At 37.5% G+C, this 13710-nt stretch overlaps 1 protein-coding gene across 1 annotated transcript in view; it reads left to right on the top strand.

Moving 5' to 3' along the window:
* The window catches only part of tacr3a (tachykinin receptor 3a), a 30196-nt gene that overhangs the window by 6851 nt on the left and 9635 nt on the right, over positions 1 to 13710 (top strand). The window lies entirely within an intron of this gene.

Here is a 13710-nt window from a genome sequence, read left to right as displayed (position 1 = left end):
CGAGGCAATATGCCATTTTGACGCATATTTATCATTAGGAGGAAAGAGAGTTCAGAATAGTTGGCTAGAAAACATCTATAAAGCATCTGCCAAGATAAAGCAATTTCCCAGCTCTCTGTTGTTGCACATATACTGTTAGGAGTTAAGCCTTTGTCTCTGCTAATTTAATTACTGCACCTTTATCATGCAGTTGGGACAATGAAGGTTCTAAGTAAGTTTCTTGGCCTGTTTGTGCACTCTGTATTTCATGGTAATGTGTTGTTCAGTGGAGAAAAAAACAACATCTTTGGTGGTGATAAAATGGATGTAACAAGGTAATGTTTTTCGGAAGTGAAATTAAGCAACCATTAAAGCCTCTTTATACGTTTTATATTTAAATGAACCAAATTAACTCCATGTACAACTTTTGTGGTGTGTTTAATCACTGGAACTAATATTACTTCCTTCCCGAATGATTAGGTAGACATGCAGCAGTAAGGCTTTACACAGACCGTAATTCTTCTTCACTATACCAAGAACAGTGCACTATTTAATACATTACAAATAAATTAAAGATAGTAACATTACAACTAATGCCCACTGGTGAAACTGAAAAGAACAAAAGTGCAGACTAAGCTCGACAATTAATAAAATACTTCAGGTTATGGAAAGTTTAATGGCAGTGATAAATGTTACACCCGGAAGTGTGAAGATCAGCTCCTGCATATTGCAGCGAAGAAGAATCACGACTTTTGCTTTGAGTATGTGTGTGCAGCAGATAGTGCACTGTGAACATTTCAGGGAGGAAAACCCTAATTTCATTCAACACAACCTTTTGTAAATGTCGATTATTGTCCATCAAGTGCTTGTCCATGCATCCGGACAGGTACAAGCTGCGAGCACCAACAGTTTCCGGAGGCGATACGAGTTTGTCCGCACTTTGGTAGACACGTCTGAAACCTTTATCCACGGGACTCGGTGTCTCATCCAAGACACGTGTTTACAATGGGAATGTTTCCTGCTACCATGAATAATGACCAAATATGAGAACACACATCTCGCAGCAGGCTTTTAGGTCATAAAAGGAGTAATGGAGATAAAGGTAAACAAATCACAACCCTTTCTGCAGCATTATTGGCAAATGAAGCAATACAATTCTTGGCTCAGGCTGAGTCATTTAACTCCACTGTATGTTATACTCCATCTCAAATCTCTTTATCAGTCATAGTATTGAACTGTGTGTTTAACAGATTCTTTACAATTTAGAGTTGTGAACCTTTTTTTTCTTGCAACCCTAATAGATAAGCTCAAGTATACATTCATTGCTATCACTCATTATGTTTATTGTTGTGTCCGTTTAAACTGATATTAACCCATCTGTTATTTTGCGGGTCAAATCGACCCATTTTAAAGTTTAAAAAAAAAAAAAAAATGATAATAGCTAAAAGTATTTTTTCAGTATGAAATGTCTGCTTGGCTTAGTAAGTGTAATCAACATACAAAATGAAAATGGTTATTTCATATATTTGCAAACCTAAAAAAGTTTTAACATGCATTTTTTTTTAAAATAAAAAACGAGTGACTTATCCCTATTGAACCATGATCTGTAAGAGGTAAAGAACACTGTTGTACTAAATATTGATTGAAATGGTTCGTAACAGCATTATTAATGAGACAAACCAATGTTTATTGGGATTTTTTTGGTTTCTGCCATTTTTGGATATTTGTAAATGCCCCAGGAAGATCAGTGCTGTTACTGAGAACCTAACCAAACAGGAGGGTTAAACAAGATGCTAATGATCTTTTAAAATTGTTATTAAAAGGTGTATTAATTATTGAAACTGCATGTTACCACCGTGATTGGCAAAAGCTTTTAGTTCTCCCTTTACACTGCTCTGCTTTCTTGTTAACTATCTTCTTTTAGCATCCTGCTGACTGGAAATATGTCCTGTCAGCCTGTTGTTTATTGTTTTTTTTTCTTTATAATAAATATACAAAGAATCAATATCATGCCAATTTGTTCTTTCCACACACAGTTAGTTTAAACACAAGACACTTGGAGGCAGGCAGACACCCAGCATTTTTCCTGTCATAACATGGAAAATACTTCTTATTTATAATGGCGTGCCATAAGAGTCACAAACACACTCTGCAACATGACAAGTGCAAACATACAGTCTGAGTCTTAAAAACTATATGCTCAGTGACAAGAAGAACAAGGAATCCCACAGCTGCGGTTCGTAAGGCAAAGCGTGGTTAGACAAAATATCGATTTGATTGATTTTTTTCTATGAAACTTTGTGTGAAACTAATTGATTTTGAAAGCAGCTTCATTTTCTTCCAGTGCTTAAAATGTTTGCACAGTACTCTGTATAATGCCTAAAGAACCCAAAAACAGGACTCCACAGTATTATTAGATTTATCTTGACAACTTCTTCACCAACAACCTGCAAACCATATATTCAGCCAATTTACAGACACATAGAGAGACCCACACATGCCCATCAGCTACACATTCAACTTATGAGTGGCAATTTATAAATTATTCTAAGAAGAAATGCAGCCATACCTTCAAAACAGCCATTCATTAAAACTTGCAATGACATTTTTGCTAACAGGGTCTGTAATACAGTCACCTTTAGAGGTTAACTGTCCACAAATGTCATCTAACTGGCATGGCTGCTTTCTGGTAAATGCAAATCGGTTTCCATTTCTGTACATTTATTTGAAAATGTATGCAATTTTCTAAAGGTCTTGTTGTTAATGGATAGGATGAGTTACTCATTAACACACTTCACCGCTCTGGTTCACAAGATAATGCAAACTAATGTGCTCTATATTTCTTTGTGAAACTAGTGTGCGACCCGTAGGGAACACTAAACAAACACTAAGAGAGAAAGAGTCAGATTTAGCTCTGCGTTAGCATGACGTCCATTCCTCTACATTTCTTAAATGGAAAACATGACTGCGCTTCTAATTTTGTCATCCTACAATATGATTTCCTTGTAGATTCTGGCAATTGCTCTCAATCACCTTCAGAACTAATGACAATGATATAGAATCAGTATTAGCCTCCATGGTTTTCATTAGTTGTGAGTCTCCCTTACAGAAAATGGCTCTGTGGGGAGTCCTTCTGGAATGACTGTGCAGACCAGTAATTGAAAAGGAATATTTGTGTGTCTTGAGTGTGTTCGTGTGCTGTTGTTTGTACATAGGAATGTTCAAGTTTTACCCATTTGCACTCAGTGTTATAGTCCAGAGAGATCTTAAAGTTTAGTGCCTGCTTGATGTTGTGTAGTGCATGTTCATCTTCCAGTCTCTGTCTTGTCTTCATCGCTGCTTTACATGGTACAGTACAATCTGCTGAGCGGATAAATGTCATGTGGGTTGAGAGTTTAGAACTCACAGGTTCTGGTCAGAATAGGTTACAGAAAGGAGAGAACAGCCTCAGGCAGCACAGACAAACATCAGAGATGTAGCTGGCTCAAAAGCTAGTGTTCTTACTCTCTAGACTCATGGCAAAACATATAGATATTGATATATACACTGCCATTCAAAAGTTTGGGGTCACTTGGAAATGACCTTATTTTTGAAAGAAAAGCATTTTTTTTAATGAAGATGACAATATATTAATCAGAAATACAGTTTAGACATTGTTAATGTGGTAAATGACTATTCTAGCTGGAAACAGCTGATTTTTAATGGAATATCTACATAGAGGTACAGAGGAACATTTCCAGCAACCATCACTCCTGTGTTCTAATGCTACATTGTGTTAGCTAATGGTGTTGAAAGGCTAATTGATGATTGGAAAACCCTTGTGCAGTTATGTTAGCACATGAATAAAAGTGTGAGTTTCCATGGAAAACATGAAATTGTCTGGGTGACCCCAGACTTTTGAATGATAGTGTATATTCCACTCAATGAACTGAGTCACAAGGAAAACACCAAATACCACCTTGGTGCATTGTCTGTAAACAGTATTCTGTATTGCTTTGGATGTTTGCTTCAGGTTAAATCTGCTCTGAAGTCACAGCGTCACAGCAGATTTCATCAGGTTGTCCCCCAGGATTCACTTTTATTTTAATGCATTAGTTTTACTCTCTACCGCTGTAGGCCTTCCACGGCCTGCTTCCAAAAAGCATTCCCAAATCATGATGCTGCCACCACCATGCTTCAGGGTGACGGCGACACTGTGTTTGTGATGGTGTGCGGTATTTGGTGTCCACTAAATATAGTGTCTGGTCTGATCGCCCAAAAGCTCCAAAGACCAAAGAACTTTCTTCCAGTTGGATTCAGTCTCTCAAATGTTTTTCCGATTCTACATTTAATCTGACATTTTTTCAACAGTGACTTTCTCTTCGCAACTCTCCTATAAAGCTTTGACTAGTGAAAAATAGACAACAGTTGTTATATGAACTATCTCCCATCTCAGCCACTGAACCTTGTAACTCCTTTAGAAGAGTCATAGGTGTCTTGGTGGCCTTCCTCACTCATCTCTTTCTTGCCTGGTCGCACTCAGTTTTTGAGAACAGCCTGCTTTAGGCAAATTAATGCATGTGCCACATTCCTCCCATTCTAATGATGGGTTTATCTGTACACTAAGTGATATTCAGTGACTTGGATTTTTTTCTTGTATTCATCCCCTGACTTATGCTTTTCAGTTACTCAGTCTTTCAATGATTACTGTTGTTGTGAATAACCCAGTTTTATCTGCTTTGTCTTTTATTACAAGCACATGTCTTGTTTATCAAAGGAGCATACAAAATATCCATAGAAGGACACCAATCAAGCTGTATATTTAAAGGCCACTTTAAAAAACACTGACCATGAAGTAGATGTTCAATTGCCAATAACTGCTTATGGTATTAATGGACAAAACTAAAGCCCACTAGATCTGTCCCAGTTCTTACATAATGTAAATTCTAAGCAATTATAAATACTGTGTGTCAGTATACATTCCGCATTTGCTTGGTTTTTTCAAGCGTGGAACCAATGACCACTACCGTGCCAGTTAACTGCATATTGGACACTGATTAGCTTTTCACAGTTGCCAACAATTAAAACAAAAAAAATGCAGTGGCATACAGGGGCCATAATCTACATTTTAGTATAGTATAGTACAAACTGTACAATAATAGTGTGTAGTATTAAAACAATAGTAGTTGGGCCAGTCACCAAGTGTAAATAACTATATGATTTTATGAAAGTGCATTAAAGGATCTCAGTTGCCACAGTCATTCACAAGGTTTTTAGATTCCAAAAGGTAATACATTAAATATAGTTTGATTCAAGACCACCAACATCAAAAAAATTCATTTGGAAAACTCAGTAGCAACGCTATTGTCAGCACTTTACCAGCACAACAGTGCAGACACTGGAAGCAAACAAATCACGTAGCATCGCTTCGACCACTTCTTCCTCATTACTGTGTGTGCCAGCTCTCTGAAGCTAACAAATGGCCTGCTCATTTGCAAACATTGTATAAATAGGAGCATAACTTTCTCCAACAATGTGAACATGTGAAGTCATTTTTCTGTATGTCTTGGACTCCATAGAGAGGTAAAAAGTAAACTTGCACGCTCACCACTGTGTTGCTTTTTTGTTCTTGTGAATAGTTAACAGAAGAATGATGCCCTTATTTGGATAGAAGTTAAAATTTTGAGCCTTTGAACCCCTCTGTTTTCACATCCAGTTTGTTTGGGGCACAGCGATACTTTGTCATTAACACTAATATCCATGTTTACATGTCTGCCATCTTAATTTACTCTACTGACATGCTAGTATGTCCCTGCGTACAATTTTAACTGGATGCTGACACTAGATTAAGTAACAACAATTCACTCTGACAGGGACATGTATGTGTGTAATAAATGTAGAGACGATCTATCCAGTAGTTGTTATATTTCAATCAAAATTCTGAAATCTCATCCTTATGGTGGAAGAAATGGCAGTGCTTTATCACAGCCACCAAGAGTCTTTCTTAAAGTAATATGAGTTTATGTGTTTTTGATAGGGCTGTGCAGTGGCTTGGTGGTTAGCAGCTAGAAGATCTCTGGTACACATTTCCGCCTTCCCGGGATCTTTCTGCATGGAGTTTGCATGTTCACCTTGTGCATGTGTAGGTTCTCCGTCTTCCTCCCACAGTCCAAAAATATGCTGAGGTTAACTGGTCACTCTAAATTGTCTGTAGGTGTGAATGTGAGTGTGATTGTTTGTCTCTATATGTAGCCCTGTGATAGACTGGTGACCTGTCCAGGTGTCTCCTGCCTTCACCATAAGTCAGCTGGGATAGACTCCAGCCCCCCTCGACCCTAATGAGGATTAAACGGTGTATAGATGATGGATGGATGTTTTTGATTTCAGTCTGGATCAGACACACAAGCTTGTACCTTAAGACACACTGCTAATGGTGGTATTGTATTGGGTTAGTAAATTGTTTATCTAAGGTGATCATTCAAAGAAGCATCAATGCTTAGAGAGAAATATTAGCTGCTCCAGGCTTGTTGTTTTCATTGATCAGTCTAGACTTAACCTTGTACAGCCTACTATAGTAACTTATGCTAGTGTAAATGGTAGCGTTTAAATTAAACAGACACAGCTGTCCTTCAAAACAACTGTAACTCACTCAAACGGATTGATGGGGTAGTTCATTTTAGTTAATGGCAGAGCAGATTATAAAGGAATGAATGAATGGAAATAATGAAAAAGAAAGTGGCAGATTTGTACAACAACAACCCATGAAGAGAGTTATTATTTCTGAAGATCATTCTCAAGAATTTTTCTAGTGTTTGACCTTAATGACGGATTTCCTGTGCAGTCGTCATGGGTGTGTGCGGTAATGCAGTGTAATAAAAACCTACGTCTTTGTTTCATTCCTCATCATCTATATTGAAAGAAAGATTCGCCAGTCCATTGTTTAAAGTTAATCCTGCTGCAATCTCCACGCCACAGGTGCTCTATTTTAAGCTCATGCCTGGGGCTCCAGGTTCGAAATGTCAATCTGAGAAGCAGCACAAATGACCTGTCATAAGATTGCCATACCTCTTTTAAAGACAATCTCTCTTCAACCTGTGTTGTGAGCACCATCGATCGTCCATCTTCTTTCTGTCTGAAGTCTGAAGCACTGCATGTGTGTGTGGATGTAAAGGTCTGGATGGATTATCTTTACAAAATCTGTTTCTTTTCCCACCCTGAAACGATGTACTATATCCAGCGTTAAGCCAAAGTGCATGTGAGTGTCACACTAACATGCAGCAATAATAGGATTGTTCTAATCCCAAGAGGACAGGTGTCAATAAATCTCTGTCCTGAGAGAGAAGCATAGCCAAGCTTGTTCTACAGTGGAAATCACAGGGTCATTAACCATCCACACTAGAATACACTATGAGCTGCTGTCTTCAGGGTTTATGTTCTGCAGCTTTCAACACTCTTCTCACAAGTCAGTGCGGAAAACTTTTTCTTCTACACCTTCACAAAAGCTCCTGTTGAAACACTTATTGCAGGTGTAATTCATGCTTAAATAAAATATTTTCACTTTATTCAGACCACCTGGTATCTTGAATTTCCCTTTATTTCTTGCAATTATGTATAACTGCTATCTTCAAAGAAAAATAGTTCCAAAAAATACACAAAATACTAAAATACTATTAAAGACGCAATTTATTCTCTTTTGCAGTGCAGTAAGTGTAACATTCTGAAATTGCATGTAATCAGAAACTGGTTAAGATTTTATATTAAAAACAAATTAGGTTAAAACAATTAACTTGCTACATGGAATGTAACTCAAGTGATATTAAACTTCCTTCAAAGTGCATTTGTATTCATGCTTGCATTCAGGTTTTGTGAACAGTGTTGCACTGAAGGATTCATGGAAATGGTTTTCTTAGTTATTTAAAGACTCTCTCTAGCCGTTCTCTTCTGATTTGTTCTCTTTATTTCTCTATTCCCTGTTTAGCATTTACTGAGTGTGTTTCTCTATTGCTTAATCAGTCACTTTTATTCAGACACACAATTTGCAGAGGTTTGTCCTTTTCATATATTCCAGATCGTTTTTGGATCTCTGATTTGAAGATAACTAATGTGTGGTCATTTACTGGAGCAATGAAGGGACATTAACCCAGCGATGGGGCGAGCTCCTAGACTGTTTTGGTCGGTTACAGTCTAACTGAATTAATGCTTTAAAAAGCTCATTACTGTGTTAGTTTCATTACTTTGTGCTTTTTAAAAGCAAATTATTGCCAAACCAATATGTTTCCTCTTCCTCTTTCATTTGTTTTCCACTCTTCATTTTAATTTAAATGTGAAATTCTGCAGTAATGGAGATTTTGAATGGAAGAGTTAGTGACATGTTTACTTTAGCTTCTTTTAAGTTTCTCTTGAACACAATGAAATATCTGCATTCTTACTGGTTCATAAAGATGCTAGTTTCACCTTTAGAATACTCCTCATATCTATTGTGAACCTACAATATTTTAATTTACAGTATGCACAGAAGTGAGTACAGCTCTGTGCAATATTTCTTACCTGTCAAATGACTGTTATTGTAATCTTACAGTAATTCCACAACTTCTGCATTAAACAGTAGGATGCCTGCTCCAATGTGAAATTAAAAACAAATGGTTTAGATTTAAAACATTGTTCATTGTTGTATTTCTCAATGATACAGAAATCTTGAACAAATCCATGGATCCAGACTATAAGCTGCATCACTGCCAAAATCTAATCAGTTGGTCCTTGTGTCATTTCTGACCTTCCCTGAAAATTTCATCCAAATCTGTTAGTCCGTTTTTGAGTAATGTTGCTAACAGACAGACAAACAGACAGACGGACAAATGTATGCCGATCATCACATAACTCCGCCTTTCCTTGGGGGAGTAATACAATCCCCATAGTTGGAGTGCAGCCAAGTCAGTAAACCTTTACTTAGTACCAATTGTGAAGATGCTTCCCCACAATTGTTACACTCATACAGTCTGATTTTGTCACACTACCACCACCATGCTTCACTGCCAGGACTATGCATTCGCTGTGGCAGTCCTGCCCTTCTTCACACCAAACATGCTGGACCATGTTTGGTGTTTTTTATTTATTTATTTATTTATTTATTTATTTTTTGGTGTTTGGTGTCACTTTTGAGTTGAGCAGTTTCCCCTAACTTTCTTCTCACCAAAGACTGTGATTCCCGTATTCGTCAGGCTTCTTTTTATGGTTTAGTCTTGCACTTTTGTTCCAAACAGCAAGCAACTGTACTTTTCTTGGATGCCATACATAGAGGTTAACATGTCGTTCACACTGTCTGAGGCGTCAGAAGCTGTGATTTCCATTCCTAATTCCAGTCCTAATTTTGAAGCACATGCACACCTATTTTTCAGAAGTGGTTTGCATAAATACCACATTGACCATGGTGCCGTTTTAAGAAGACAAACATTGCAGCTCTGATTAGTGGTTCTGTGGCTCATTCTATAAATCCCTATACATCCTGATTACAGCTGCAGCTGTGTTACCACTGATGTGAAATTGGTCACCAAGCTTCCTGCACACTTTGCCATATTTGTGAAGTTACACAATCAGACTTGGTAAAGCCTGATTGTAAAATGCTGGTAAAGTGCAATCAGAATTGCCCGTGGAGCCATAAAGCAGCATGCAGATAGACACAGCCCATAGGCCCAGTCCTGTATTTTGGTTCATGACACACCATCTCAGGGCTGTGTGGGACATTTCCCCGACCTGGTTTAGTCTTGTTACACCTGCAGACTCTGGTCACCTCGCAGAATTTCATAATATAATGTAGAGGTCGATTTTAACCAAAATACATTCTGGAAAACTGCTTGCTGGAGTAAGTGGTGCATGTGATTCCAAGGATACATCACATCATATCACATCAGCAGTATTTACATTTATTTAAGGAAAATAATTAATCTTGATAAGAGTAAATGGTGAACTGTTATTTTGATGCTTTAAAGTTGATACTAAACTGGATTCTGCTTAGTGCTCTTCCGGTATGATATTCTTCTTTCAGACTTTTAAATGTGAGGTTCTCCAATGAAAAACACACCAACAAGAGGTACTGCTGTCACCATTGTACATTTTCCCCACGTTGTAGGATTGCTTTGAAAATGTCTCTACATTGCACATTAGACATGTTTTTGTGGGTCAATTTAGTCTAGATTGAACTTTTGTATTATGCAAGAAATGGGACTGAATATAAGCACTTGAGATTCCACCTTCAGACAAAGGGTTCGACTACAGTAACTGCTGGGGTCAACCATCTTTTTCCAGAGTTATTCCACTCTAGCATGTCTCATCTGTGTGCCTAAGCCAGTGTGTGCAATACTATAAGAAAATTGCCATGCTCATAAAGATTGTCTCATTAAAATGAACCGAACTGGCTCGCTTCCATTCTTTTTTGTAGCATGCAGTAGATTGACAGCCGTGAGAAGCTGTTAACTCTTGAGTCAATCTATTTTTGTATTCGTATTCATCATTCGTGAAGATTTTGCAATGAAGTGCTTGAACAAATGCGGGTGTTTGCTGTCAGTAAAATTGAGGAAGCAAGGCCGTACGTGTGTTTTGCTGCAAGGGCAAGAAACCTAACAACCCTGTCAACCAAAAGATAATCAAACTGTGTCATTTGACCACCTTGTTTTTTGTTCGCATTTGAACCAAAGAGCTACAACCAGCTGCTGCTAGCGCTAGTTTTATATTTAACACACACATAATATACATTGCTTTCATTTACATCAGAAAAAAGGCAAAAAAAGATTTGGCAAAATGTTAAATGATTTCTTTATTTACGCTTTTAAATTTGGGGTTAATCAGTAGCTGTTTTCTTCTTCCTCTCCTGATTTTTTTCTCTTTTTTGTTTGTTTTGCTTTTACTGGTATCTAAGAACATGTCATTATACTCGCAACGTCTCATCAGAAGCATGTTAATGGTTGAATGACATGCTCTTGCATCACAGAACAATAGGATCACTAACTGTGCTCTGGGAGACTCTAGGGTACAGTAGTAGTATTATCATATGACTTTTTTTCTTATTATTCTGTACGTTTTTGTCCTACTGGTCTTTGTAGTCTAGCAATCACGAAACATCAAAGTGGTAAAAAGAGAATTGACATCATCCCTTTGAAGTCTTCTCAGCTATATGGTAATTTCCTATATTTGTCCTTCACTCATCTCTTATTCTCTCTGCTCTGTCTGAAACCATTTACATAGACTTTTCAAGATCAACCTACTGGAAAAACCATCTAAGGCTCTCTGAATGTAAAAAAACAAAAAATATATTTGGGCAAAAATGTACATTCAAGTACAATTTGATGTTAATAAGTTTGATTTCTATTAACTGAGATTTCTCGATCGGCAGCTTTTCCTAAAACTTGATAAAACTGTGCCTTCAATTTTGTTTATTTACGGTATGCACTGCCGTTCAAAAGTTTGGGGTCACTTAGAAATGTCCTTATTTTTGATAGAAAAGCATTCTTTTTCCAATGAAGATAACATTAAATGAATCAGAAATACAGTCTAGACATTGTTAATGTGGTAAATGACTATTCTAGCTGGAAACAGCTGATTTTTAATGGAATATCTCCATAGAGGTACAGAGGAATATTTCCAGTAATCATCACTCCTGTGTTCTAATGCTACATTGTGTTAGCTAATGGTGTTTAAAGGCTAATTGATGATTAGAAAACCCCTGTGCAATTACATTAGCACATGAATAAAAGTGTGAGTTTTCATGGAAAACATATAATTGTCTGGGTGACCTCAAAATTTTGAATGGTAGTGTATGATCAAAATGATGGCTGATCAATCACTGACTATCCACAACATTGAAACCATCAACCTAATACTTGTGTAGGCCATTCTCATGCTACCAAAACAGCTCTGACAAGTCATGGTGTGGCCACAGGACCTTAGGGTGTCCTGTTGTGTTTGGCTCCAGGACGTTGGCAGCAGATCCTTTGGGTCCTGTGGGTTGTGGAGTGGGGTTTGTAAATGCAAATTGAGGTCTTGGGAATTTGACTTCTTGGGCTCTTTGTCTTGTTCCTTGAGTCATTCCTGAGCAGTTTGCAGTGTGGTGGGTTGCATGTCTTGCTGGGAGATTCTGCTGCCATTACCATGAATGGGTGTACTTGGTCTGCGACAGTGTTTAAGTGGGTGGTCTGTGTCAAAGTCACGTCTATGTAAATGCCACAACCAAAGGTTTACCAGAAAAAGTTTGCATTGTAATGAGCTGATTAATGTAGTTTACTTGACCTGTCAGTGGTTTTCACATTGCAACTGATTGATGTATTTCTTTTTCTTTCTTTCTTTCTTTCTTTCTTTCTATTTTCCTTGCAAAGCACATTTTGTCTCACCTTACTAATTGGAAAGAATTTAGATACTTTCTCGGGGAAAACTGCTCAAAGCCTTTGGCTATGACTTTATTGCAGCAATTTATCTGTCCTTTCATGTCCCACAGCAGTGTCATCCAGAAATTAATAAATTGTGAGTTTATAATTAATGCTGTCTGTCCTTCTGCAGCCTACAAAGTGATCTCAGTCCTGGGAGGAAATCATTGTTTCTAACCTTAATACACATACATTAACCTTAAAACCCAGCACTGTACAGGAAATTGCAAAAACACAAAGAAAGCTGCTCTTTGTTTTGTTTAATCTTTTATGTGCTGTGCCAGGGCTTTGCTTTCCTTTCGTTTCACAAGAACACAAAAGGAAAACGTTGAATGTTAGAGCTAAATGGTGTGTATGACCTTTGTATCAGGAACACATAAAAACTATGAGAAATTTATCATGCAAAGTAATTACTTTCAGTGGTTTCCTAAAGCAAAGCAGTCCGTGCAGGAGGAAGGCAGAATTATTACAAAAAGCACGGTTGGAGATCTGTCTTAAAAATGGGTGGTTAAATAGTTTTTAATCACAGATGTTTCATATATTGCAATCATTTAGTTTGACTGATAAAGGCTCTAACTCTCTGAGACCATCCTCCGAAGACGAAGAAGAGCTTTGCCTTTGTTAGCAAGTTCCCTGAAACAACACAACATTCAAGTAGTCATAGTCTCTTTGACAGGGGGAATGTAACACAACAAGGGAGGAGGTTGGGGTGGATTGATGGGTCAAGAAAACATACAAGTTTAGTGTCGCTTTTCAACCAATTCCGACCTTTTTCAGCATCGTCAGGTCAATGTGTCGATTTACAGGGCATGGACGTAAAAAATATTTTAAAGTTTAAATTAGGGAACCAAATTTTAGAAACTGAAACAAGTCACAGGCAATACTTGGAAACACAGAAAAAAAAGTCTCACAAGGACTTTGTGTTTTTACCGTGTACCTTTCTTTGTTCACAAGATCATGAATTTCTCAAGGTGTACTTGTTTGACACATGTAGTAAATTACATTTGACCTCGGCAAAACAGAATTCTCTAAGGCCTGGACTCTACCTGGCCTCCACTTCTTCAATACAACTAAAAATACCCAAAATAACCCAGTTATGATTTTTATTTGCTCAGAATGTACTAAAAGTGTGTTTAGACACACAATGAAACAAAAGATATTAGTCCAGACATGATGGGCTTTTGTCATAGCCAGTACAATGGGTTTATGTTTAGCAGCAAAGGAAATGGCAGAACACATTTCAGATCCTCTGGCAGGCAGTTCCAGTTCACAGGAGTGCAAAATTATAAAGGTACTTCTATAGTTTTGGAGTTGACCCTTGATATTTTTAAAAGGCCAG

The sequence above is a fragment of the Amphiprion ocellaris genome, chromosome 4, assembly GCF_022539595.1.
Source record: "Amphiprion ocellaris isolate individual 3 ecotype Okinawa chromosome 4, ASM2253959v1, whole genome shotgun sequence".
In the NCBI taxonomy this organism is placed as follows: domain Eukaryota; kingdom Metazoa; phylum Chordata; class Actinopteri; family Pomacentridae; genus Amphiprion; species Amphiprion ocellaris.
This window is presented reverse-complemented; position numbering and strand designations above follow the sequence as displayed.